Source organism: Bufo bufo, chromosome 5, assembly GCF_905171765.1.
Source record: "Bufo bufo chromosome 5, aBufBuf1.1, whole genome shotgun sequence".
Lineage (NCBI taxonomy): Eukaryota > Metazoa > Chordata > Amphibia > Anura > Bufonidae > Bufo > Bufo bufo.
The window spans coordinates 465,123,219-465,149,991 of record NC_053393.1 but is presented as its reverse complement, the minus strand read 5'-3'; the positions used below and the strand labels follow the sequence as shown (position 1 = coordinate 465,149,991).

Sequence of the window (26,773 nt, the reverse complement as noted above, 5' to 3'; positions counted from 1 at the left end):
ATTTTCAAATGGATCCGTCTCCCATTGACTTTCAATGTAAAGTCAAAACGGATCCGTTTGCATTATCATGAACAAAAAAAAAAATTTTTTTTTTTTTTTTTTTTTTTTGTTCATGGTAATGCAAACGGATCCGTTCTGAACGGATCTAAGCGTTTGCATTATAGGTGCGGATCCGTCTGGGCACATACCAGACGGATCCGACCTAAACGCAGGTGTGAAAGTAGCCTAACAGGGAAAAAAAAAAATCAAAATGGCCAATTTGAATTTCGTTTTGTTTTGTTGCTTCAACTCAAAAAATTTAACAAAAAGTGATCAAAACATTATACACATCGCAAAGTTGTATCACTGAAACCTACCTATTGCCCCTCAAAAAATTAGCCCTCACTCCATAAATATAGAAAAGTTATGGGGGTAAAAATGTTTTTTTTTTTTTATATATTAAAATGCAAGAAAAACTATACAAATATGGTATTGTTGTAATCTTACTGACTCAAAGAATAAGGGGAACAGCTTAGTTTTACTGCATGGGGAAGGCCATAAAAAATAAAACTCATAAAACTGTGGCAGAATATTTTTTTTCCCCCTAGCTTTCCACTACATCATGTGCAATATTAAATGGTGCCATTAGAAACAACTTGTCCCTGAAAAAAACAGACCCTCCTATGTCCATGTGAACAGAAAAAACAAACAAACAAACGTTATGGCTTCGGGAAGGCACAAATTAGAAAAACAAAAGTGCAAAAACATCACTGTGTCATGAAGGGGTTAAAGCCTTGACAAGCATTGTTATTCACATTACACAGTATACACCGCTATGTTTTGGTTGAGTTCTTTGGTGGCGCATAGACATAAATATAGTTCTGTTTATGGCTCCATAGCTTTTCTGAACCTCAACAAAGTTGTATGATCTACTCTACCTAGACTGAATCCTTATGCATAATACATGGAAAATCTGCAGCATTGCGTGCCAAACCATTAAAATCGAAAAGTGAAATCCTTCATATTTGTTTTGCAAAATTGCTTTTCTTATGACTCCACAGACAAAGCAGGCAGATTAAGGTGAAGTACTGAACACTCACTAGCACTAAAACGATCCTTTGCCGGAACAGCCTGCCGGAGTTTATCATATCTCCCTTCGACTATAATGGGACACGGCCTGTTTCCAGCATTAGTGACGAGATTCGGCCAGACAAATACTGCTGAAGACCCATGACATGATTTCTATCGTTAGGTCTACATGTCATTGCATGTGATACATTTCATTATATTATAAATGATACTTGCATTTTGAATGATTGGATATCAACATGTTTCCTTTCTATGAACCATATACCACTGTTCCAAGGCAGGGCTAGAAATGTTAAGGGGTTGTATCAGGAAACACGTTAATGGCCTGTTGCTAGGCTCAGTGTGCGATCAGCCCGTGACCTGACCACCATGACCCCCACCAGGTGGACTCATGGCTGTTATTGACTATAATGGGCTGTCATGCAGCCATCCAAAGAAAAGCTAGTAGAGCAGACAGGTCACAAACTTGTCAGAGCTACTCCCACTTCATTCTTGCAATATTTCTTCAAAGCCTTCCCTTAGACAACCCCTTTAAAGGGGTTATCCTATGATTGATGTAAAAAATGAAAATCAGACATCATATAGTACACGACAATCTCTTTCTAACAAAGCTAGAACCAGCCCTGTACAGACACCTCCCCATTCATTGCTCCAATTGTTCTGCTTGATTTATCTCAGGTTGGTAGCTCAGGGGACATGTCCTTTTTCAGGGTGTGTGTCCTTTTTGCTGCAGCTCTCTCCCTATCACAGCTCTAAGGGGGGGGGGGGTGTCCTTCTTGCTGCAGCTCTCTCCCTATCACAGCTCGGGGGGGGGGGGGGGGTCCTTCCTGCTGCAGCTCTCTCCCTATCACAGCTCTGGGGGGGGGGGGGTGTCCTTCTTGCTGCAGCTCTCTCCCTATCACAGCTCGGGGGGGGGGGGCGGTCCTTCCTGCTGCAGCTCTCTCCCTATCACAGCTCTGGGGGGGGGGGGGTGTCCTTCCTGCTGCAGCTCTTTCAAAAGATATGGCTGGTGACAGTTTAAGATTTCAACCGTGACCACAAGAAATAAACAAAGAAGAACAAACAGCAGGTGGCGCTGTACAGATACACTTTATTGAATATCTCAGTGTCTATACTAAATTTTGAATTACATGCAATTACAAAAGTAGTCAGATCCAAGTGCTGGTTTAAGAAATGTTGATTTTTTTCATGGCACAACCCCTTTAAGACTTTTTATGGATTTCTAGGACCTGGTTCTACTTTATTCTTGACAACTATTATTTTTCCTGAAAATAAATGAGTTGATTTTACTGCTTTACTCATTTTTAACACCATTCAACAGTATGATGATCCCATAATGACCCTGCCCTTTGAGCAGTTTTTTTTATTTTTTATTATTGGAAGTAATGAAATTAAGGGCTCATGCACACGACAGTATGGCTTTTCCAGTGTTTTGAGGTCCTTTTTTACGGATCCATTGTTCCGTTTTTTGTTTCCGTTGTGTTTCCTTTCCGTTTTTCAGTTTTTCCGTATGTCATATACAGTATACAGTAATTACATAGAAAAAATTGGGCTGAGCATAACATTTTCAATAGATGGTTCAGCAAAAACGGAATGGATACGGAAACATACGGATACATTTCCGTATGTGTTCTGTTTTTGTTGGGGACCCATTGACTTGAATGGAGCCAAGCACCGTGATTTGCGGACAAGAATAGGAAATGTTCTATCTTTTCACGATACGGAAATACGGAAACGGAATGCACACGGAGACTCTTCAGTTTTTTTTACCAAACCATTGAAATGAATGGTTCAGTATATGTACCGCATACTGAACAAAAAAACGGCCAGTATACTGAACGCAACCCCTTATTCTTGATCACTGGTGGTCTGGCTGCTTAGACTCAAACTAATCCTGAATGGAGCTGTGCTGCAGCCAGAGTCTCTATGTTTGTGGGAATACCAGGGGTCAGCACACCCTACTGATCATAACATTATGGCATATCTTATTGATGGGAATACCCCATCTAGCGATTGTTTATTATTCACAAAAACTTGGGGAGGGACAGGACTAAAAATATTAATTTAATGCTAAAATGAATATTCATATTTGTCCAACACATAAATCTTGTTGCTAGCAGTGGATAATCTAAGCATTGGACTATATAGTAACACGCACTAGATCCAGAAAAATGTCAGCAAATATTTGGAGTTCAGGTGTGACACATAATCTAGGTTTCACTCTGCTCTTTCCTTTCCCCTGGCAGAGCGTGGGAATAAATACAATAAAGTGTTTGGTGTGGCTAGAGCTGGCAGTGATTTCTTCAGCATATGCCATCATGTGCGCGATCGCAGATTGTGTGTGTGATTGGATCTAAAAGAAAAGGCCATTCTCTCTCCACCAATTTGAATCCAATCCCACCTGCATATTTTGGTGTTCTAAGGATGGGCATAACTATAGTCATATGCAAATGCTATTGGGGCTGGAGGCTGAGGGGGCCAATCAGCTAAAGGACCACCATGTTTTTTTTGTGGGCAAAACTAATGCAGAATTTTATCGGTTACCCAAGATCTCACAACTTATGACACGTAACATGTATATATCTCACATACTGATATGAGCAAATTACTGTGATTACCTTTGCAATTATCATTATCACTATACAATTCACAGTAGTCACAATAACCCATACAAGCTCCTCTATTCAGAGGTTGGTATTTCACACTTGCACTCTTTCTGTTTACTACCAGTTCTTAGCCCCTCCCCGGACCAACAGGGGTTAAAGGAAATTTTATTTTATTTTATAAGAAACATATTTAAAAATCATTTTTCCCCACTGATTACCTGAACAGGGGTCCTGAACCACTTGTTTCTCCTCACGGTATGACAACAGTGAGGAGAACTTTGAATAGTGAAGTAGTGGTCGCATATGCATGATGATGCTTAATTTAAAGAGCCTCTGTCAGCATGATCAACCCTATTATTGACTGGTAGTGTTGATCATGCTAAGTAGGCATGAGTGAACTTGTGTTTTCATGTTCGGCGTACAAGGTTCAGGTTCGGGTTATCTAAGAATTCCGTTATCGATTCCACTACCATGGACCATACGTTATGGTCTGTGGTAGCAGAATCCATAACGGCATTCTTAGATAACCCGAACCCGAACCTTGTATGTCGAACTTGAAAACACAAGTTCGCTCATCCCTAATGCTGAGGAAAACTATATATTTATTTCCTCTTCGGTCAATAAGTTCCAACATATATTTGTTTACTTATGTAAATTAGGTATTTGGAGACATCTCATTATACATCACATATACACTGCTAGTTTCCATGGTTACGAGCACCCTGCAATCCCTCAGCGGTGGTCGTGCTTGCACATTATAGGAAAAAGCACTAGCCTACAGTATATGAACTTCCATGGTCCTCGCAACCAGAGAAGCCAGCACTTTTTCCTATACTGTGCAAGCACGGCCACTGCTGATGGATTGCAGGGTGCTCGTAACCATGGAAACGAACAGCGTATAATGCAAAAGGAAAAACGAATCTAGCCAGGAAAGGAAGCAATATGGATAATAACAATACAATAGAAAGTGGCTTGTATTAACATTCTCTATATAACACATGCCACTTGCTGAAGTGACACAACCCTTTTAACCCCTTCAGGACTCATAGTTACATAGTTAATATGGCTGATAAAAGACATAAGTCTATTAAGTTCAACCAAGGGATAGGTTGGGACACGAATAGTGTGTAAGAAACAGTTTATGCTCACAGCAAGCAGATCTAGGACTCAGAATACACATTATCATGACATAGAGAGGGGAAAATAATCCAAGATAGTTTATGGGGGAGAGGGAGAGTTTATGAGGGGAAATATCCAGAACGCAAGGATACATTGATTACGCACAGACGGGGCAACGACTATGTAAACTGATGCAGAGTCAGTCCATTGAGGAATGCTAACTAATAAACAAGCTAAAACCAACACATGCAAAGGCAGTCATGCACTTCACAAATGTGTTCTGGGTAAGAAATGCACTTTGTACTGGAGTGAAGATGTGGCTGCCATACACAGAACAATAGTAAGAGAGGCTAAGCATTCTGCAGTGTTCAACCTCTGAGCTACGGATGGGGAAGGGGCCTCTGCCCTGAGCTCAGAAGCTCAATAAGCTCTGGAGCCAGCCAGTGAAGGAAGACACACCCACTTCCTTCAGTCAGTCTATTCTGTTTAGAATGGGATTCACATAGTAAGAGCTCATGCACACGACCATATGTATTTTGCGGTCTGCAAAACACGAATCCACAAAAAATACGGATGATGTCCTTGTGCATTCCGTATTTTGTGGAACGGAACAGCTGGCCCCTAATAGAACAGTCCTATCCTTGTCCTATCCTTGTCCGTAAACAGCAAACTAAGCTGCAAAAACCAGTGTCAGGCAGCTGCTGCCAAGGCCAATAAGATAATGGGTTGCATCAAAAGGGGCATAGATGCCCGTGATGAGAACATAGTCCTACCACTTTACAATCACTAGTCAGACCACATATGGAGTACTGTGCACAGTTCTGGGCTCCTGTAAACAAGGCAGACATAGCAGAGCTGGAGAGGGTTCAGAGGAGGGCAACTAAAGTAATAACTGGAATAGGGCAACTACAGTACCCTGAAAGATTATCAAAATTAGGGTTATTCACTTTAGAAAAAAGACGACTGAGGGGAGATCTAATTAATATGTATAAATATATCAGGGGTCAGTACAAAGATCTATCCCATCATCTATTTATCCCCAGGACTGTGACTGTGACGAGGGGACATCCTCTGCGTCTGGAGGAAAGAAGGTTTGTACACAAACATAGAAGAGGATTCTTTACGGTAAGAGCAGTGAGACTATGGAACTCTCTGCCCGAGGAGGTGGTGATGGTGAGTACAATAAAGGAATTCAAGAGGGGCCTGGATGTATTTCTGGAGCGTAATAATATTACAGGCTATAGCTACTAGAACTGGAAGGACAAATGTATTTTTTCGGCCTTATGTACTTATGTACTATGTTACAATAATAGGACATGTTCTATTTTTTTGCGGAATGGAAATATGGACATACGGAAACGGAATGTACAAGGAGTAACTTTGGTTTATTTTGCGGACCCATTGAAATAATTGGTTTCGCAAAACGGACAAGGAAAGAAAATACGGTTGTGTGCATGATCCCTAACGGTGAGTAGACAGCAAAATTGCTAGAAGGGAGACCACTAGTGGCAGAGATTTCAGAAACATTTTGAGGGTGAATAACATGAAAATTTGTAATCAAAGTGATTTACAGATTTGTTCAGGGTCACCTAAAGTGACATTTGAGAAGAAATAGCTTGAAAAGTTAGTGTCCATTTGAATATCACTTCTCTGTTATTATCAGGATCATTGTTATTACCTGTCTAGCCACTGGAATGTGCTACAGGGAAAACCAAGATAAATTAAAATTCCCTGCTACAGCCAGGGAGAAGGAGACGCCTTGCAGATCAAAGACAATTTTATCAGCATACGAACTCTGAATCCCCTCCCAGACATTTAATTTTTTCATTTTTTCATTGTTGCCTTGCAAGAGCTTTAACTTTTTTGTCAGCAAAAATTGGGGTTTAATGGTGCAATTTTGGGGTACACATAACTTATTGATCCACTTTTATTAACTCTTTCTGGGAGGGGAACGGGAAAAAACAGCAATACTGCTATTGAGTTTTTATGTTTTTATGCAACAAAAATATGTGTAGATTTTATTTTTGCAATTTTTTTTCCATTGAAAAGCATTTTTTCAGTGGAAAACAGTATTTTTTATACTATTTAATAATCCCACAAGGAATTAATAAGCTATCTTTTGATTGCTTCTAAGATACATTACACTATTTATGTGGTGCAATGTATTTTACTGTTAGTGCTTTACTGACATCACCAGCAGGCTGCGCCAGAGAGGCGCCACCTGCAGGGACATGCTGGAGGCAGGCCTGGGGCCTCCACTAGGCCCCAGGCTGTGTTTACTGACCTCGACACCCAAGATTTCATTCATTGGGAGCCAATGAGAGACAGAGGGGGTCTGCTCCCTCTGTAACTGCTTACATATCAGAGCCAAGCTCCCACTCTCCGCTGCACAGTAGACCCATGCAGCGCTTAGACTGGGCCACTGTAAAATGGCGGCCCAGCCTATGGCCCCTTTGTAACGTCATAAAAAGGAGTATTAGTGGTCACTAAGGGGTTAAAAACAAGTTACTTTCTTATTAAAGAGGACCTTTCATGGGTCCAGACATTATGAAATAACTACCAGGATATGTAGGGCACTGATGTAACATTGCTTACTATTTTTTCTGGGCGCCGCTCCATTCGCCCCCTGTGTGCCCCCCTGCAGTTCTCCTGCTGGTATGCTAATGAATAGCATCAGTACAGGGAGGAGACTGCACTGTTTCTCAATGGGCGTCTCCTTCTCCCTGGCTGTAGCGGCGGTCCAATCACAAAGGAGAGCGTCACAGCCAGGGAGAAGGTGAGTTTTTTTTTTTCTCCCTGGCTGTAGAGCGGTCCAATCACAGCAGAGAGCATCACAAGAAGAAGGAGACGCCCATTGAGAAACAGGGCAGTCTCCTCCTCACTGTACCGATGCTATTCATTAGCATACCAGCCGGGAAAACTGCAGGGGGGCCACAGTGGGGGAACAGAGCGGCGCCCAGAAAAAATAGTAAGCAATATTACATCAGTGCACTATGCCCTAAATATCCTGGTAGTTATTTCATAATGTCTGGACCCATGAAAGGTCCTCTTTAGGCCTCTTTCACACGACCATTTTTTTCCCCTCGTTTACAGGCCGTTTTTTGCGTTCCGTATACGGTCCGTATACGGAACCATTGATTTCAATGGTTCCGCCAAAAAAACGGAATGTACTCCGTATGCATTCCGTTTCCGTATTTCCGTTTTTCCGTTCCGTTAAAAGATAGAACATGTCCTATTATTGCCTGCAAATCACGTTCCGTGGCTCCATTCAAGTCAATGGGTCCGCAAAAAAAACGGAACACATACGGAAATGCATCCGTACCATCTATTGAAAATGTTATGCCCAGTCCAATTTTTTCTATGAAATTACTGTATACTGTATATGCCGAACGGAAAAACGGAACGGAAACAAAAAACGGAACAATGGATCAGTTTCAAACGGACCGCAAAACACTGAAAAAGCCATACGGTCATGTGCAATAGGCCTTAATCTCATGTTATTGTAGAGGAGGTTACAGGCCTGGATATACACAATTCCAGGCAGCTCACTGGAAAGTTACTGGACACTACTTTAAATAGACAAAACCAGCTCATAGTGATATCTTCCTGCTTGGCAACATTATAGGACATCACCTGTAATAAAAGCTTGGGGGTTAAACTGCTCTGCACCCTTTCACTGCTAAGTCAGTAAATTTCAAACCACAGCTATAAAAATCCCAAATAAATCAACATTTCCAATGCCAAAGTTAAAAGCCACATCCTTTGTCAGAATCCAAAACTATTGCGGAGATTTACTAGGGCAACTTATTACAAGACAGCTTTAGGCTACTTTCACACTGGCGTTTTGGATTCCGTTTGTGAGATCCGTTCAGGGCTCTCACAGGTGGTCCAAAACAGATCAGTTTTGCCCTAATGCATTCTGAATGGATAAGGATCCGCTCAGAATGCATCAGTTTGCCTCCGTTCCGCCACCATTCCGCTCTGGAGGCGGACACCAAAACACTGCTTGCAGCGTTTTGGTGTCCGCCTGACGATGCGGAGGCAAACGGATCCGTCCTGACACACAATGTGACTGACACAATAGAAAACGGATCCGACCCCCATTGACTTTCAATGGTGTTCAAGACGGATCCGTTTTGGCAATGTTAAAGATAATACAAATGGATCCATTCTGAACGGATGCATGCGGTTGTATTATCGGTGCGGATCCATCTGTGCAGCTCCATGACGGATGCGCACCAAACGCGAGTGTGAAAGTAGCCTTACCATGTTTTTTTTTCAAATGCTATGCATAAATTCCTGTGATGTATTCCTACAGAGACACATTAGTTACATACGTGTATACAGATTTGATCAGGTAGAACATATTTAATTACTTTGCAAATTTACTTAAAGGGTTTCTGTCACCCCACAAAACTCTTTTTTTTTTTTTTGGATAGTTAGATTCCTCATAGCGCGATATAGGAGAATATAATAGTCTTACTTACTTTCATGCGGCCGATTCTTTATAAAACGAAGTTTTATAATATGTAAATGAGGGCTCTACCAGCAAGTAGGGCGTCTACTTGCTGGTAGCCGCAGCAGCAATCCGCCCCCTCGCCGTGTTGATTGACAGGGCCAGCCGTGATCTCCTCCTCCGGCCGGCCCTGTCAGTAATTCAAGATGAGGAGGCTCGTCTCCTCAGCACTCCCTCAGTGCGCCTGCGCCGATGACATCACCGAAAGAGAAGACGTCATCGGCGCAGGCGCACTGAGGGAGTGCTGAGGAGACGAGCCTCCTTATCTCAGAGCGCCTGCGCCGAATGACGCGAGGCGCGCGATTTTTGAAATACTGACAGGGCTGGCCGGAGGAGGAGATCCCGGCTGGCCCTGTCAATCAACACGGCGAGGGGGCGGTTTTCTGCTGCGGCTACCAGCAAGTAGACGCCCTACTTGCTGGTAGAGCCCTCATTTACATATTATAAAACTTCGTTTTATAAAGAATCGGCCGCATGAAAGTAAGTAAGACTATTATATTCTCCTATATCGCGCTATGAGGAATCTAACTATCCAAAAAAAAAAAAAAGAGTTTTGTGGGGTGACAGAAACCCTTTAAAGGGGCTGTCCACACTCTTTGTAACCACTTTACCTGAACAGAGGAGCTCCTCTATTCTGCCATATCTCCATATTAAAGGGCGTGTCTGGGCTTCTGATATTGATGAACTATCCTCAGGATAGTATTGAAGAAGATGGGTTCAGGTATCAGCCTACAGCAGGGCATTGTGGGAGTTGTAGTTTTACAACAGCTGGAGGGCCGCAGTTTGAGGATGCCTGGTCTATTCTATTTAAAGTGCTAGTTCCAGCACCACAGGCTGCAGGGAGCAGCTGATGGGAGTGCCAGGTGTCACCCTCACCGATCAGATATTAGTCACCTATCCTGAGGATTGCGAAGAGGACCAGCAATCACTTTCTTGATGATATGAAGAGACATTTATTCAAGGCATAAAAGCATCATCATTGACTACTTTCGGCTCAAGCCTGAGCCTTTTTTCAAACTGCACTCAAAATTACCGTATTTTTTGCTTTATAAGACACACTTTTTCCCCCCAAAAGTGGGGGGGGAATGGCAGTGCGTCTTATAAAGTTAATGGTGCGCTGACACTGATACATTACCGGCCGCTATGCTGTACAGCGCGGCCTATGCTGTACAGCGCGGCCTTCAATGTATCAGCGGGGAGGGAGGAGGGGCTGGAGGCCGGCAACTGATGTTGCGATCGCGGCGGGGCCCGGTGCAGTCACTGCACTCTATTTCACCGGGCTCCGCAAACAGCAGTCTTCATATGTAAAGTGTAGTCATTTAATTCTTAACCAGTGGGTTAGCTTTGTTAAAATAGCACATTCCTCTGTAGTAGTACTCACTATCAAACTACCGTAGCAGGCCGGCCGGCAGCGTAACATCACTCACTTCGTCATGCGCCTGCTCCACCTGCTTCATTAATAAAGTGGGAGGAGCAGGTGCGTGACGGAGTGAGTGACGTTACGCTGCCGGCCGGCCTGCTACAGTAGTTTGATAGTGAGTACTACTACAGAGGATTGCGCTACTTTAACAAAGCTAACCAAGAGGTTAAGGATTACATGACTACAGTTTAGATATGAAGACTGCTGTGAGCGGGGCCAGGTTCATTGGGGGTCACTATTTACACAGGGACACTGTTATGGGAGGATCTGTGGATGACACATATATAGCATAAGATGTTATATATGTGTCATCCACAAATCCCCCCCATAACAGTGTCATCAACAGATGCCCCCATAACAGTGTCATCAACAGATGCCCCCATAACAGTGTCATCAACAGATGCCCCCATAACAGTGTCATCAACAGATGCCCCCATAACAGTGTCATCAACAGATGGCCCCATAACAGTGCGTCATCCACAGATCCCCTCCATAACAGTGCGTCATCCACAAATCCTCTCCATAACAGTGTCATCCACAGATCCCCCATAATAGTGTCATCCACAGACCACCATTAGTTCAAAACCCACCAAAAGCACACCTTTTGGTCCAAATTTTTTCTTATTATTATTTTCCTCCTCAAAAACCTAGGTGCGTCTTATCATCAGGTGCGTCTTATAAAGCAAAAATGGTAATCTCCGATAATGCTATTATGCCTTGAATAAACGTCTCTTCAGATCATCAAGAAAGTGATTGCTGGTCCTCTTCTCTATCCTCAGGATAGGTGACTAATATCTGATCGGTGAGGGTGACACCTGGCACTCCCATCAGCTGCTCCCTGCAGCCTGTGGTGCTGGAACTAGCACTTTAAATAGAATAGACCAGGCATCCTCAAACTGCGGCCCTCCAGCTGTTGTAAAACTACTACTCCCACAATGCCCTGCTGTAGGCTGTTTGGGCATGCTGGGAGTTGTAGTTTTGCAACAGCTGGAGGGCCGCAGTTTGAGGATGCCTGGAATAGACCCTAGCAGCCGTGCTGGGTTACTGCAGCTCAGCTCCCATTGAAGTGAATGGGATCTGAGCTGCAGTAACCTGGTAAGGCCACTACACTTTGCAGCTGTGCTTCCTGTTCCATTCACAGTGCTATTTCCAGCGCCAGATGCTCAGGGAACATCTAATCAGTTGGGATGCAGGGTGTCAGACCCTCCCTGATTGAATATTAGTAACCTTTCTTGAGGATAGGTCATCAATATCAGGAGCCTGGAAACCCCCTTTAACTCTGTAATAGGATGAAACTAGGTTTTGTAAACCGGACAACCTCTCTAAACTCTGATCTGCAATAGATTGGAGTCAATGTTGGCATAGCTCTGCTGTATTACAAGATTAGGAAAAACTTTACAAAACAATATAAAAGAAGCTGTAAAAATGAGGCATATTTAGTAAAACAGGGCATAGCAAAAAGCGATAGAAAAATACTCCTTCCCCATCACACATTACCCTGTAGCAGTGCCACATGTAGCTCTAGTTTCTTGCCTAGTGACTACAAATCATTTGGAGTAGCAGAGGCACAGAATCTTAACCGAATCCTAAAAATTCTGGGCTTCATTAGAGCACTTATAAAGGACACCCCTAATCATTGCTAGAAGTCTGAATAGACAATCTGCTTGTTCATGCAGTATTACAGGGATGGGGGTCAAAGCTTCATCAAGTCTGAGGGGGCTTTTGGCAAAGTATTGAAGTATTATACTACCATTATTATATCAAAGTAACTGTGCCCTTATTTACCTGAAGTATGCCACTATACAGTGCATATAACGTAACCATATAGTGCCCACTTAAAGAGGACCTGTCACCTCTCCTGACATGTCTGTTGTAGTGACTACCTGCATTCCACATGTAATACCAATTCTGGGGCGTCTACTCTTATGACTAGATGTCGTGCCATTCCTGTACTATTCATGCTAGTTTACAAATTTCCAGCAGTCTGCAGTAAAGGTACTGCTGGGTGTTACCAATAGATGGTGTGTCTGACTCTGTCTAATCAGTGCTGCTGGTGTCACACTGCAGGGACACATCCCCCTGACTGGTAACACCCACCTGTACCTTTACTGCAAGCTGCTGACAATTCATTCTTACACTTCCAGTAGAAAAAGAGGAATGGCAAAGCAGTCACTAGCCAGAGAAAATAGAGACAGAAGTTTTCAATGGGCTATCTGCTTTGAACAAATTCTTAGCAGAAAAGATGTCAACAACTAGCTGACCCCAGGCCATCAGATGTTATTGTGAGGGCAGCCATTGATGGGTGTGTCACTGACCAGAAAATGTTTTTACACAAAACTATCACCACCCTGGGCTGACAAAACATGGGATCCTCCTGCGAAAAACGAAAGGAGCATTGCTTACCTGACAGATCCCGTGCAGCCCCTCCGGTTCTACCAGCCAGACTCTGTTTACCCAGCTGCAGCGGTGACATCATGTTGACAGCATGTGACCACTGCAACCATTCACTGTCCTCTTTGGTACACCACTGAGCCCAGTGATTTGCTGCAGTGGTCACGTGTTGTCAACATGTGTCTCCGCTGAAGCCGAGTAAACATAGCACGGCTGGAAGAAACAGAGCAGTGGTGAAAGGTCTGGACTAGCCGTAGACCCTACCAGAATAATTCCTGGTAGGCCGATAACCAGTGGGCCAACCAAGTCCCCCAAGTGGCTGTCAGCCAGCAGGTGCCCACCTGGATTCAAGTCCTGGATTCCTGGAAAAGGCAGTCCAGTTTAGTATTGTGGCAATGAATGGATGCTGATGTGGTGGTAGAATGACAAAGGCAGTCACAAAGTGATTAAATCATTGAGACTGCCTGCACTTGGGCTCAGGCAGAGAGATGATGTCATTGCAACCACATGCACTGGGGGGGAAGGGGGGGCATTACTAGGCGTACTCATTTTTTAATACTAGGGACACTATAGGGGGCATTAGAGGGGTCATTTTAATACAGGTGGCTCTATAAGGGACATTACTAGTGTTGATCGAGCACCAAAGTGCTCGGATGCTCTGACTGAACACATCGGGATGCTCGGGTGCTCTACTGAGCACCCAAGTATAATAGAAGTCAATTGGAGAAGCCGAGCATTAAACCAGGCACCCCCTGCTCTGAAGAGGGGAGGGTGCCTGGTTCATAGGAAAAGGTCAGAAATTGACGGAAACACTACCGAAATGGTTCAGGAACAGCATGGGGAGGATGTCTGGATGCATCTTGGACTCCCAGGTCGCTGCTGGGAACCATGTTGTCCGAGTAGTACGCCACTTTTACAGACTGACAATAATACGCACAAAACCGGAAAAAATTGTTAAGAAACATTCTTTCCTGTATATTTACTTGTATATAAAGTGCAAGTGCTGCCAAAAATTACAAGGAAGAGGCACTCCGACACAACCTGTATATCACATAAAGGAGGGCCACATTCACATTGTGGTGCAATTGTTCAGGTAGTGGGACTCCTACACTCATAAAGCCTATGTACTAAGTGAAAGGGCTGCCAAAAATTACAAGTAACAGGCACTCCAAAACACCCTTTGTTACACATAAAGGAGGGCATCATACACACCTTTGAAAAATTATGATTGATGGCCTGCTGGTGACCCTCAAAAACATTTGGAGCAAGGGCCTGCTGATCTGACCATCTAAAACATTAGGGGTGAGGGCCTGCTGCCGCATTGGTGACTCTAGATCAGTGTCGGACTGGGGTACCTAGGGACCACTAGTAAAATTTCTTTTGGGGTCCAACCGTATGGATCTAACAAGTTTTTTATATGAACATAAGCTGGTTGAGGTGCTGTACATTGAATATATGTATGTAGTGTACTAAACTCCTCCTCTTCATCGTCCAATTATCGCTGAGAAGACGGACGGAGGGTGGTCTGGCTATCAACCTGTGTAATGTCTTCTTCCCCCATTTCCACCTCTTCCACATGCAAAGCGTCGTCCTTAATTGTGAGCAGCGAGTGTTTGAGTAGAAACAGAAGTGGGATGGTTACGCTGATAATAGCGTTATCGCCACTCACCATCTGTGTTGATTCCTCAAAGTTTCTTAAAACATCACAGAGGTCAGACATCCATGCCCACTCCTCGCTTCTGATTAGCGGAAGCTGACTGGAAAGGCGACGACCATGTTGCAGCTGGTATTCAACTACTGCCCTCTGCTGCTCACAAAGCCTGGCCAACATGTGGAACGTGGACATCCAGCGCGTGCTCACGTCGCACAACAGCCGGTGAGCTGGCAAGTTAAAGCGCTGCTGCAGCGTTGACAGACCAGCTGAAGCTGTCGATGACTTACGAAAATGTGTACACACGCAGCGCACCTTCTTCAGTAGCTCAGGCAATTTGGGGTAGGTTTTGAGAAACAGCTGAACCACTAAGTTTAAGACGTGGGCTAGGCATAGGATGTGTGTGAGCTTGCCGAGCCACCAAGTTAAGGCCATTATCACACATAACCATGCCTGGTTGTAGGTTGATTGGCGAGAGCCACAGCTCAGTCTGGTCTCTTATCCCCTGCAACAGCTCTGCGGTGGTGTGCTGTTTGTCCCCTAAGCAGATCAGCTTCAGCACGGCATGCTGACGCTTCCCCACTGCAGTGCTACACTGCTTCCAGCTACCGGCTGATGGCTGACTGGTGCTGCACGTGGATAATTCGGAGGTGAAAGTGGAGGAGGAGGAGGAGAAGTGGGGGTTGGAGCCACTAACGTAGGTGCTGGCGGAAACCCTGATCAGTGCTCCAAAAAATACCTAGTAGCCATTGGCTCCTGAACTGAAAAATTTAGGGGCCAAATTAAATTTTTAGTCGCCAAATCGAAACCGAATCAAAATTTGGGCATCGTGACAACGCTATGCCGATCAGATCGGCGTAGGGTTGTTTCGATACCAAAATTTTGATTCGCTTTCATCACCATAAAAAAAGTATTGCGATACTCAATACCACGCGGAAAAAAAAAACACCAAAAAAAGCTGCGTGCATTTCGCATTTTATGAAACATTCGGCCCATAATAGAACAGTCCTATCCTATTTTTTGGGGTGACAAGATGACAAAAAAATGGCGAATCGCATGGTTTTTATTTATTTATTTCTGTTACAGCGCTCACCGCATAGGAGATATTTTTAAATAATTTAATAGTTTGGACTTTTCAGACGCAGCGCGCTATGTAATATGTTTATTTATTTATTGTTTATATATTTAAACGTAATATTTTAGGGTACTTTCACACTAGCGTTTTTCTTTTCCGGCATTGAGTTCCGTCCTAGGGGCTCTATACCGGAAAAGAACTAATCAGGCATATCCCCATGCATTCTGAATGGAGAGTAATCCGTTCAGGATGCATCAGGATGTCTTCAGTTTAGTCATTTTGACTGATCAGGCAAAAGATAAAACCGTAGCATGCTACGGTTTTATCTCCGGCGAAAAAAACTGAAGACTTGCCTGAATGCCGGATCCGGCATTTTTTCCCATAGGTATGTATCAGTGCCGGAATGCCGGATCCATCCATCCGGTCTGCGCATGCTCAGACCGGTAAAAATGTGTAAAAAGATACAAGACGGAACTGCCCGCCGGATCACACTGCCGCAAGTGTGAAAGTAGCCTTAGGCCTCTTTCAGACGGGCATCACGTTTTGGCTCCGGACGTGTCCCGGGTGCATTGCGGCAAACCCGCGCAGGTAGGTACGCAATTGCAGTCAGTTTTGACTGCGATTGCGTTCCGTTGTTCAGTTTTTAAAAAAATAAATAAATAATTTAACTCACCTTAATCCACTTGTTCGTGCAGCCCGGCTTCTCTTCATCTGTGAGAAAAATTACCTGTGGTGACGTCACTGCGCTCATCACATGGTCCATCACATGATCCATCACCATGGTAATGGACCATGTGATGAGCTCAGTGACATCACCACAGGTCCTGAAGAAACAACAGGAGACCGGCAGCTACGCGATCAATTGGAGGAGGTGAGTTAATTATTTCTTTATTTTTTAACCCTCATTGGCACTGCGCCACCAATGTTTATTATACTGGGGTGGGGGGAGCGCACTGCGCCACCAATGTTTATTATACTGGGGTGTTGGGGGGGGCGCACTGCGCCATCAATGAAGATAACTGACCTGTTAATACAAATACAGGAGGCGGGTGCTGGAATCAAATAGCTGGCACCCCACCTCTATGACAGGGAGCTGCGATCCGCTGCAGTTAACCCCTCAGGTACTGCACCCACCTCCTGTATTTGTATTAACAGGTCAGTTATCTTCATTGGTGGTGCAGTGGCCACAGCCCCTCCCCTCCTCCTCCAGTCTCTCTTCTTATTGGCAGCGGCAGCAGCAGCACAGGGGGAGGGAGAGACTCCTTCTCCACTGCGCTGCTGAGAAGAACATCGGCTGCGGGGCAGAGAACTATCATCTTCTGTGCCCGCCGCTGTATTCAGCGACAGAGCTACGGCGGTGGGTCTAGTCGCAACTGGCGACAAGACAAAAAAGTCTTGTCGCCATTTGTAAATTCTAAGTCGCATTGGCGACCATTTTGGTCGCCATCTGGAGCCCTGCTGATGGGATTAGGGCCTGCAATCCTCTGCTGCGGTAGCACCTGTGCCATCCCAGGGTACGATTCGCTCCCGGCCTCCACAATGTTCACCCAGTGTGCCATCAGGGAAATGTAGCATCCCTGGCCAAATGCACTTGTCCATGTGTCCGTGGTTAAGTGGACCTTCCCAGTAACTGCCTTGGTCAGGGCACATGTGACGTTTCGGGACACATGTTGGTGTAAAGTGGGTATGGCACACCTTGAAAAATAGTGGCGGTTGGGGACAGAGTACAGTGGGACGGCTGCCGACATCAGACTACGGAAAGCCTTAGTATTCACAAGCCTAAATGGCAACATTTACAGGGCCAGTAATTTTTAAAGGTGCGCATTTAGTGCTATGGCCTGTGGGTGGGTGGCTGGGTATTTGCGCTTGCGATCAAATGCCTGGGGTAATGACATTTGGACGCTGCGCTGGGACAGGGAAGTGGATGTGGTCGCTGATGGTGCTTGCGAAGGTCCAGGTGCAAGGCAGGAGGCATCCTCGCCTGCGCCTTCGACAGGCGATTGGCCAGCACGTACCATAAGGGAAGAGGAGGCAGTGGTGTGACCCGCAGACACAGATTGTGGACCCAGGTGTTCGTCCCACTTATTACGGTGCTTGGATGCCATGTGGCGGATCATGCTGGTGGTGGTGAGGTTGCTAGTGTTCGCGCCCTGGTTCATTTTGGTGTGGCACAGGTTGCAAACTACTATTCTTTTGTCGTCCACACTTTCCTCAAATAAGCGCCATACTGCGGAACACCTACCCCTTGGCAAGGGAGATTTACGCAAGGGGGTGTTCCGTGGAAAAGTTGTGGGCCTGTTTGTTGTGGCCCGCCTTCTCCCTTTTGCCACCCCACTGCCTCTTTCAGCCTGTTGCGGTGCTGCAGATCCTTCCCCCTCTGTACTGCTGTCCTCGCTCGGCTTTCCACCTTCCCAGGTTGGGTCAGTGACCTCATCGTCCACCACCTCTTCCACTTCCTCACTCTGATCATCCTCTTGATTTTATGACCTAACCACAACCTGAGTGATTGACAACTGTTTCTCATCCTCTTCATCAACCTCTTGATACAGTAATTGCGGTTGACTCATTGTCAACCGTGTCTCATCATCACCCACCTCATTAAACACTAATTTCCATTCCCCACCGTCATGTTCTTGTGACTGTGGATGCTCAAGAGGTTGGGAATCAGGGCACAAGTTCTCATGTCCTTCTTCAAGCATGCTTGGCGAGAGGGCTAAATCAAGTAATGGCGATGAAAAGAGCTCCTCTGAATTTCCGAGTGTGGGATCACTTGTTTGGCCAGACTCTCCATGGTAGAAGGAGGACCAGGGAGAGGATTCTGTTGACCAGACTCTTAGCTACTGAGACTGGACTTGGTGGAAGACAGGGTGGTGCTTAACCGACTGGAAGCATTATCTGCTGCAATCCAACCGACCACCTGGTCGCACTGGTCTGACTTCAAGAGTTTTGTCCTGCGACGCTTTGCAAACTGGGACATGAAGCTAGGTATCGTGGATGATTGTTTTTCTTGTGCTCTGGCAGAAGGCACAGTTTTAATGCGCCCAGGGCCACGGCCTCTGCGTGAACTATCAGCATCACGACCACTTCCCCGTCCCTTAATGCTCGCCTTCTTTATATTAAATGTTATATGCACGCTTGACACACAAGATGTGGCATGGATGTCACAGTTCACAGCAAGTACAGTATATGGAAAAAGTACGTAAAAGTATGGAAAATGGAAACTAGATTTCACTTATATTTTTCCTATCTCTGGCCCTGACACACAGAAGGTATTGGACAGATGTCAGAAGTCACTGCAGACACCCTCTATAGAAAAAGTATTGAAACTGATGGAAAAAATATTGTCATTTTGACTTATATTTCTCCTATCTCTGGCCCTGCCACACAGAATGTATTGGACAGATGTCACAAGTCACTCCAGACACCCTCTATAGAAAAAGTATTGAAAATGATGGAAAAAATATTGTAATTTTCACTTATATTTCCCCAATCTCTGGCCCTGACATACAGAAGGTATTGGACAGATGTCACAAGTCACTGCAGACACCCTCTATAGAAAAATTATTGAAAATGCTGGAAAAAAAAATTGGTACTGTAGCTATAAGATACTGCCAGCCTGCCACCACACATAATAGTCCTTAAAAGGACTTTTGGGTCTTTGAAAAGTTTTTCTACTAAATAGATTGCGATCACACTCCCTACACTATCTTTGCCTTCCGAAGCGCAGTTCTTCCTGACTACAAATGAGCCGAACATGCGTCCTCGGGTGCTATATAGCACCCGATGACGTGTTCCGGCCAGGCAATCACTGTAATGCCAGTAGTCAACATGGCTACTGGCATTACAGGGAGCGCAGTACTTACCTGCACATTTATTGGCTGCATAGAGACTCGAGCATGGCGCATGAGCACATGCGGTACTCAGCCGAGTACCGCCATCTGCCGAGCATAGCGATGTTCAAGCCGGACAGCAGTTCGGCTGAGCATGCTCGCTCAACACTAGACATTACTGGAAACACTGGGTATTTTAATTCTGCACTATAGAGGAAGTTTTAATACTAGGGGTATTATAATAAAATACAAACTTCTGCTGGAACAGTATTTTGTATTGCACTGTGGTATTTGGTTCTTCTCTAGGAGTATATTATGCTGCGCTGTGGTATTTGGTTCTGCTGGTGCAGTATATTTTGTGCTGTAGTATTTGGTTCTGCTGGGACAGTATACTGTGCTACACTATGGTATTTGGTTGTGCTGTAGCAGTATACTGTGCTGCCTGTGGAATTTGGTTCTACTGGGACAGTATATTGTGCTACATCTTGGTATTTGATTCTGTTGGGACAGTATATTGTACTGCACTGTGGTATTTGATTCTACTGGGACAGTATATTGTGCTACACTTTGGTCTTTGGTTATTACTATTTATTATTAAAGCTCCATTCATTCCATGGCGCTGTATATATAAAAAGGGGTATACATACATAATGCAGACAATTGCACTAAGCATGACAAGTTACAAACTGGTACAGAAGGAGAGAGGGACCTGCCTGCGAGAGCTTACAATCGTCAAGGTATGGAGGAAAGACACAGTAGGTGAGGGTAAAGCTGGTCATGGTGGTATAGCATTAGCAGGGTGACTGGTTGTAGACTTGTCTTAAGAGGTGGGTTTTCAGGTTTCTTTTGAAGTATTTCACTGTAGCTGAGAGTCTGATGTGTTGGGCTAGACAGCATGGGAGATGCACAGGAGAAATCTTGGAGCTGATTGTGGGAAGAGGTGATGAGAAAGGAGGTCTTGTGTGGACCGGAGATTACGTGTGGGGATGTATCGGGAAAGTAGCTCAGATATGTATAGAGGGTACAAGTTGTGGACGCCCTTGTATGTAGTTGTTAGTATTTTAAACTGAATTCACTGGGGGAAGCCAGTGAAGGTATTGGCAGAGGGGAGAGGCAGAGGAGTAATGGAGTGAGAGGTGGATTTGTCGGGCAGCAGAGTTGAGGATAGATTGGAGGGGTGCGATAGTGCTAGATGAAATGGCACAGAGAAGGATGTTATAGTAGTCTAGGCAGGAGATGATGAGGGCATGCACAAGCATTTTTGTCGACTCCCGGTTGAGGAATGCACGGATGCGGGATATATTTTTTTATTGGAGGCGGCAGGTGGTGGAAAGTGCTTGAATGTGCGGTTTGAAGGACAGGGCAGAATCCAAGGTTGCTCCAAGGCAGCGGACTTGGTTGACCGGGGAGATTGTGCAGCCATTGATCGTGATAGATAGGTCTGTTGGAAGATGCTAAATGTCTGCTCTGTGAGGTATGATGTGTTCCAGTTGAGTGGCAGGTCCGTGATGCCAAGAGATGAGAGAGTTTGTAACAGAAGGTAGTGGTTGACAGTATCAAAGGCAAAGGACAGGTCGAGGAGGAGGAGGACACAGTAATGTTTTTTGGTTTTGGCCGTAAGAAGGTCGCTGGTGACTTTGGTAAGGGCAGGTTCGGTTGAGTGGTGGGGTCGGAAGCCAGATTGTAGCCAGTCAAAGAGGGAGCAGGAAGAGAGGTGAGAGGATAGTTCAGAATGGACATGTTGTTCAAGTAGCTTTGAGGCATATGGGAGAAGTGATATGGGGCAATAACTGGACAGAGAAGATGGGTCAAGGGAATGCTTTTTGAGGATGGGTGTAATGGTAGCATGTTTAAAACCAGAAGGGAAGACACCAGTTTTTATTGATAATGCAAAAAGGTTCAAGGAATCCAGTTCCACTTTGGTAAAGGAATATTTATTTTGCTTGCGGTAAAATCACATCTAGTTACAGTTACAAAAGTCTTGTCTACGCGTTTCGGGCTACCAGAAACAATTCAAGCCCTTACTCATGAGCTTGAAACGCGTAGACAAGACTTTTGTAACTGTAACTGGATGTGATTTTACCGCAAGCAAAATAAATATTCCTTTACCGAAGTAGAGCTGGATTCCTTGAACCTTTTTGCATTGTGTTACCTGGACCGGACATGGGTCCTCCGTGCTCACAGGTGAAGGTGGGGCAGATAAGAGCTGCTAAACTTTCCTTTTTACTACAGTTTTTATTAATAGATTGAAGAGATGAGTTAGGGCTGGGATAAACACAGTGGTGAGATTGGGGATGAGGTGGAATGGGATTGGGTCAAGCGCACAGGTGATGAGATGTGATCTGGAGATTAGGGTGGAAATTTTTTCTTTTGTAATGTGGAGAAGCAGGTTTTGTGAGGAGTGCTGAGTAGTTGTGTAGAGGGACTGTGGGGAATGTGCACTGAAGCTTTCTCTGATGTTGACAATCTTTTGTTTAAAGTATGTGGCAAAGTCCTCAGCTGAGATGAAATGTGATGGTGGGGGCACTGGGGGATAGAGAAGAGAGTTAAAAGTGTTAAAAAGATGTTGAGGGTTGTGAGACGAAGATATGAGAGATGAGAAGTAGGCCTGTTTTGCAGCAGCAAAAGGATTTGAAAATGAGGAGGGATTGCTTGTATGTGGTGAAGTGATCCTTAGAATGGATTTCTTTCATCACCGCTCAACAGCTCTGTTAGCTTATTCAGTTTTTTGGTCAAGCTAGTGTGCCAGGGTTGTCTGTTGATTTTCTGGGTTGTTGCGTGTGAGTCCAGAGCTGTACTTATAGTGGTGTTATACAGAGTGGTGGCAGCATCTGCGTCCTGGAGGGAACATATGGTAGAGAGCAGTAGAAGAGTCAGAAAGCAAGCGAAAGTCAAGATGCTTAAGATTCCTGCAAGGGTGTGTTAGTGTATGAACTGGGGGTGTAGCGGGAGAGATCAGTGAAGAGAAGGTGAGTAGGTTGTGATCGGATAGGGGGCGAGGCGTGTTAGGTAGCATAGGAGGGTAAAGATAAGATCCATAGTGTGACCATCTCTGTGGGTGGGAAAGAAGAGTGCTAGAAGCGGGGCTCGAGTGCTGTGGGAACATGTGGGAACGGCGTTCCTGCACTTTTTTCATAGCAGGAACGCTGTTCCCTTTCAGGGCCGCCTGTCTTTAACGCCGGGCAAAAGGACCAGGAAGCGGTGAAGGCTTTGTACTCACCGCTTCCTGGTCCTTGGCTGTCGGCTGTGCAGGGCTGCGCACAGGCATGAGGGCTGAGGCGCTCTGTGACGTCATGTTGTGCGCAGCCTTCATCAGCCCCCAGTCCACTGGGACTCGCACCTATAGGACAATGGGGGCATATAAATATAATACTTCAGGAGCTTTACTCTTTATTCTCAACACCTCTGCTGTCAGTGAATGAAAACCTTTGCTCCCAGAGGGAGGGAAGATTGTCCATATTCTAGTGCTGCTCACTGTGTAAATGTGGTTAGACATGGACATTCAGTCTGTGAATGTCAAGCTTGAAGGTTTCCATTTACTGGCAGCAAAACAGATGTGTGGGAAAGGTAGGATACCTCCTCTGGCAGCTGAACTAGCCTGGGCTTAACCCCTTATAGGCTACTTTAGTGAAATTATCCCTCTTTTTAACTTCACGTGTCTTTGGAGCAGAAAGGAGCAGCTAACCGCTCTCTGCCCATCACCTCACATGTCAGTAAGGAGCCTTGCATTAACATAGTTGTCCTTTTCTAGATCGTGCAGGTGCTCTGTACTGACCTCCCAGCACTGCCGGGGTCGAATAGCATTATATTGATTTATGATGCTATGTAACCCTTACAGTTCTGGAATGTATTGGATAACACTGACAGCATTAGGTCGCATTGGCAACCATTTTGGTCGCCATCTGAAGCACTGTGGTACTGGGGGGGGGGGTAAATGACAGCTACTTGGAGGTTGGAGGGAGAGTAGATGCGTACAGAGTGTACTTCAAATTAAGGGAGCGTAATGGAGGGTGGCAGTGGAGTTAGGCTGTAGGAGCAGTAGAAGAAGACCAACTCCTCCACCATGTTTGCAGCCATGGCGGGGGGGGGGGGGGGTGTGAGTGAAATGAAATCTGCTATAAGAGAGTGCAGCAGGAGAGGCAGTGTCAGAGGGTGTCAGCCATGTTTCTGTGATAGCCAGAAATGAAAGTTTGTGAGAGATGAAGAAGTCTTGAATGTAAGAGAGTTTGTCTCAGACAGAGCGAGCATTCCATAAAGCTCCTGCAAGAGGGACCAAGGGAGAAGGGGTCAGGGGAATGGTTTTCAGATTTAAGGGGTTGCAGAAATGTGTAGAAGGAGATCAGTAGTGGAAGGTAGATGTGATAATGAGGATTTGCTGAGTGGGGCCTGGATTTGGAGATATATCACCAGCAATAAGGAGAAGCAGAGAAAGTGTTAAGAGGTGGGAGTAGGAGAGGGCTTGAGGTATTTGTGTGTGTTCGGGAAGGAAGTGTTTTATGTTGCCAAACTGGTTTTTGCAAGTGGTCAGATGAGTAGATAAAATGGAGGGAGAGATAAATAGTTCCTTGCTGGGAGAAGGGATGTGGGGGTATTTCAGGAGGTGGTATTTGGTTCTGTTGGGGTAATATATTGTGTTGCACTGTGGTATTTGGTTCTGCTGGGGCTGTATATTGTGCTGCACTGTGGCATCTGGTTCTGCTGAGGAAGTATATTGTGCTACTCTTTGGTATTTGTTTCTACTAGGGCAGTATATTGTGCTGCAGAACCAAATACTAAAGTGTAACACAATATACTGTCCCTCTATGGCATTGCACACCCCACCTATGTGTGCTGGCCTTGCCTTCTTGTGTTGACCCCACCTACTCATATTGTCCCCACCTTTTGTCAATTAGGGCCCACATACATCATGGGGCCACTTTTCCAGGGCCACTTTGAATTTCAAGTCCGCCCCAGGGTGGCGTGGAATCTGCCAGTAAGTATTAAGTATTATTCTTTTCTGCAGGAAGATCTCATGTCTTGTACAGTTTCTTTCTGAATCCGGACAAACCGTTTAATGTGTAACAACTAAAAGTCTTGCTTGGAATAAGAGTCACCATTTTGAATAATAATGTAGTCATTTTATTAAGTCTTTTTGGGTATAGAAGACATTCTTCCTATTGAAACATGGTGACAGCTGTTACCATGAAATCTGGACTAACAATAGTCACTTACTGCATCGAGGAGGAGGAGGAGGAGAAATATTTGTTTAGAAATATGTTCTGCTTTGACTTTGCCAAACTCAGCTGGGTGTGTACCTGGCCGACATGTTCTACACAGCCTGATTGTATGAGGACACATTTGCTGGTTCTCGTAATAAAATACAATGTATTGTATTACATAGTATTACAAAATTTCTGTTTAAAGTGAGCCTCCAACTTTAGAGACACTTTATAAATCTGCGTAACTTGCAATTTTTTTTTATATAATGTTTTGATAGGGCATGCCGCTTTTAGCCATCGGAGCTTTTGATAGTAATGCACAAAGCTATTGCAAATTTTAATAAAATTCCATACAGATCTCCTTCCCTGACTGTGTGCACACAGTTCTATTCAAGACATGGCGTATATAAATTAGGCGTGTGCAGCACAATCATACAAGGTTTTCCTTCACCTAGACCTGTAGCTGAATACCTATGAAAAGGAAGAGCGGTCAATAGTTGGCATCCTGCACACAGGGCACATGCTCCACCAACACACTTCTAACTACACCCATGTAGGACACATTTCTAGTATGGAGCAGGGGAATCCTTGATGCAAAATTCAGAAGGCGACAAAAAAATATATGTGGAAGTACAATATCAGAAAGCAACAAAATCCTCACATAAGAAAGGGATAAAGCAGTTATAACATTTGTAATGGAAAATATCTCCTTCACCACATTAAAACGTATATGCAATACCAGCAATGCATATTAGTTAGTTAGTATGGAAACTGTATCTAATATTCGCCCAACTAAAGATAAAACAGGCATCTAATAACCTATATATCGTGTGCAAGATCTGCCTGTAGGGTATACATCTCCTGAGGTAATAGGGTGGAGGTTCCTCTGCATGGTTCAGTAAGGAGTCACACAAGGAAACACCCTTCATATCTACCTTTCCTTGCAAATACCAGCAAAACGCACCTCTGAAAAGGTAGAGTGGTTAATTATCGCCTCCCTGATCCACCAGTACACTCCTAACTACACCAATGTAGTACCTACTAGTATGTATCATGTTCCATGGTAGCACTATGCCTTTTTACTCATCATTACCATCACACAGAATAGTTATAACTACTGAAAGTAATGCTTTCTACCTACATAACATATATATATATATATATATATATATATATATATATATATATGCATACATTACATATAGTCACAATCAGTAAAGTATGTGCAGTATTACAGTTTGTTGTCAGGAAACCGAAAAATGGCGAACTATCCCTGAACATATTACAAACCATCTATGGAACAATTGTGCTCACAGCTAAGGGACAAGTGAAAGAGTAGTTCCCAGGAGAAGGATGATGGTTCTTACCATCTCCCATCCACAGCACACTACAGATGATCTGACACATAGAAGAGAAATTCTTACCTTAGATATACGATTAATCTAACTTCTTCTCTGCAAGTTTTCTCTGTCCGGACCAATATTGTCACCTCTATCTATCGCAGGAGCACAGATTCCCAAACCTGTAACCGGAGCCCAGACTCACCTGCAGTGCTCCTCCTACCTGCTGGGTCGACCCACCCTAAATTCTCTTACCATGCACCCTGCCCACAATACAGGGGGGGTATGTCCTGCTAAGTGAGTCAATAGGTAATTTGTATTCCTGTTAGAAGGTCCCTTGTACGAAGGTTGCACTCTTAAAATAATATGCATAGTCTAGTGCTTAACGGCATGAGTAAATGATATACAAGGAAGAGGAAAAATCAAAGCTTGCAATTACTATATGAAGCGTAGACACAGCTAAATCCGGGATAGTCTATTGTTTCTGGATCTGTAATACTTGATTTTTTTACTTGTCAAGTTAGCCATGAGGTTATTAAAATGCTTTATGGCAATTTTC

At 44.5% G+C, this 26,773-nt stretch overlaps 1 protein-coding gene across 1 annotated transcript in view; it reads right to left on the bottom strand.

The window, feature by feature from the left end:
• Nucleotides 1-26,442, bottom strand: part of VILL (villin like) — a 102,098-nt gene extending 75,656 nt beyond the window's left edge. The window contains exon 1 of the mRNA XM_040433741.1: nt 26,299-26,442. The gene's annotated coding sequence lies outside the window, so the exon portion shown is untranslated. The remainder of the gene's footprint in view (nt 1-26,298) is intronic.
• Between the last annotated feature and the right edge of the window lie 331 nt (nt 26,443-26,773).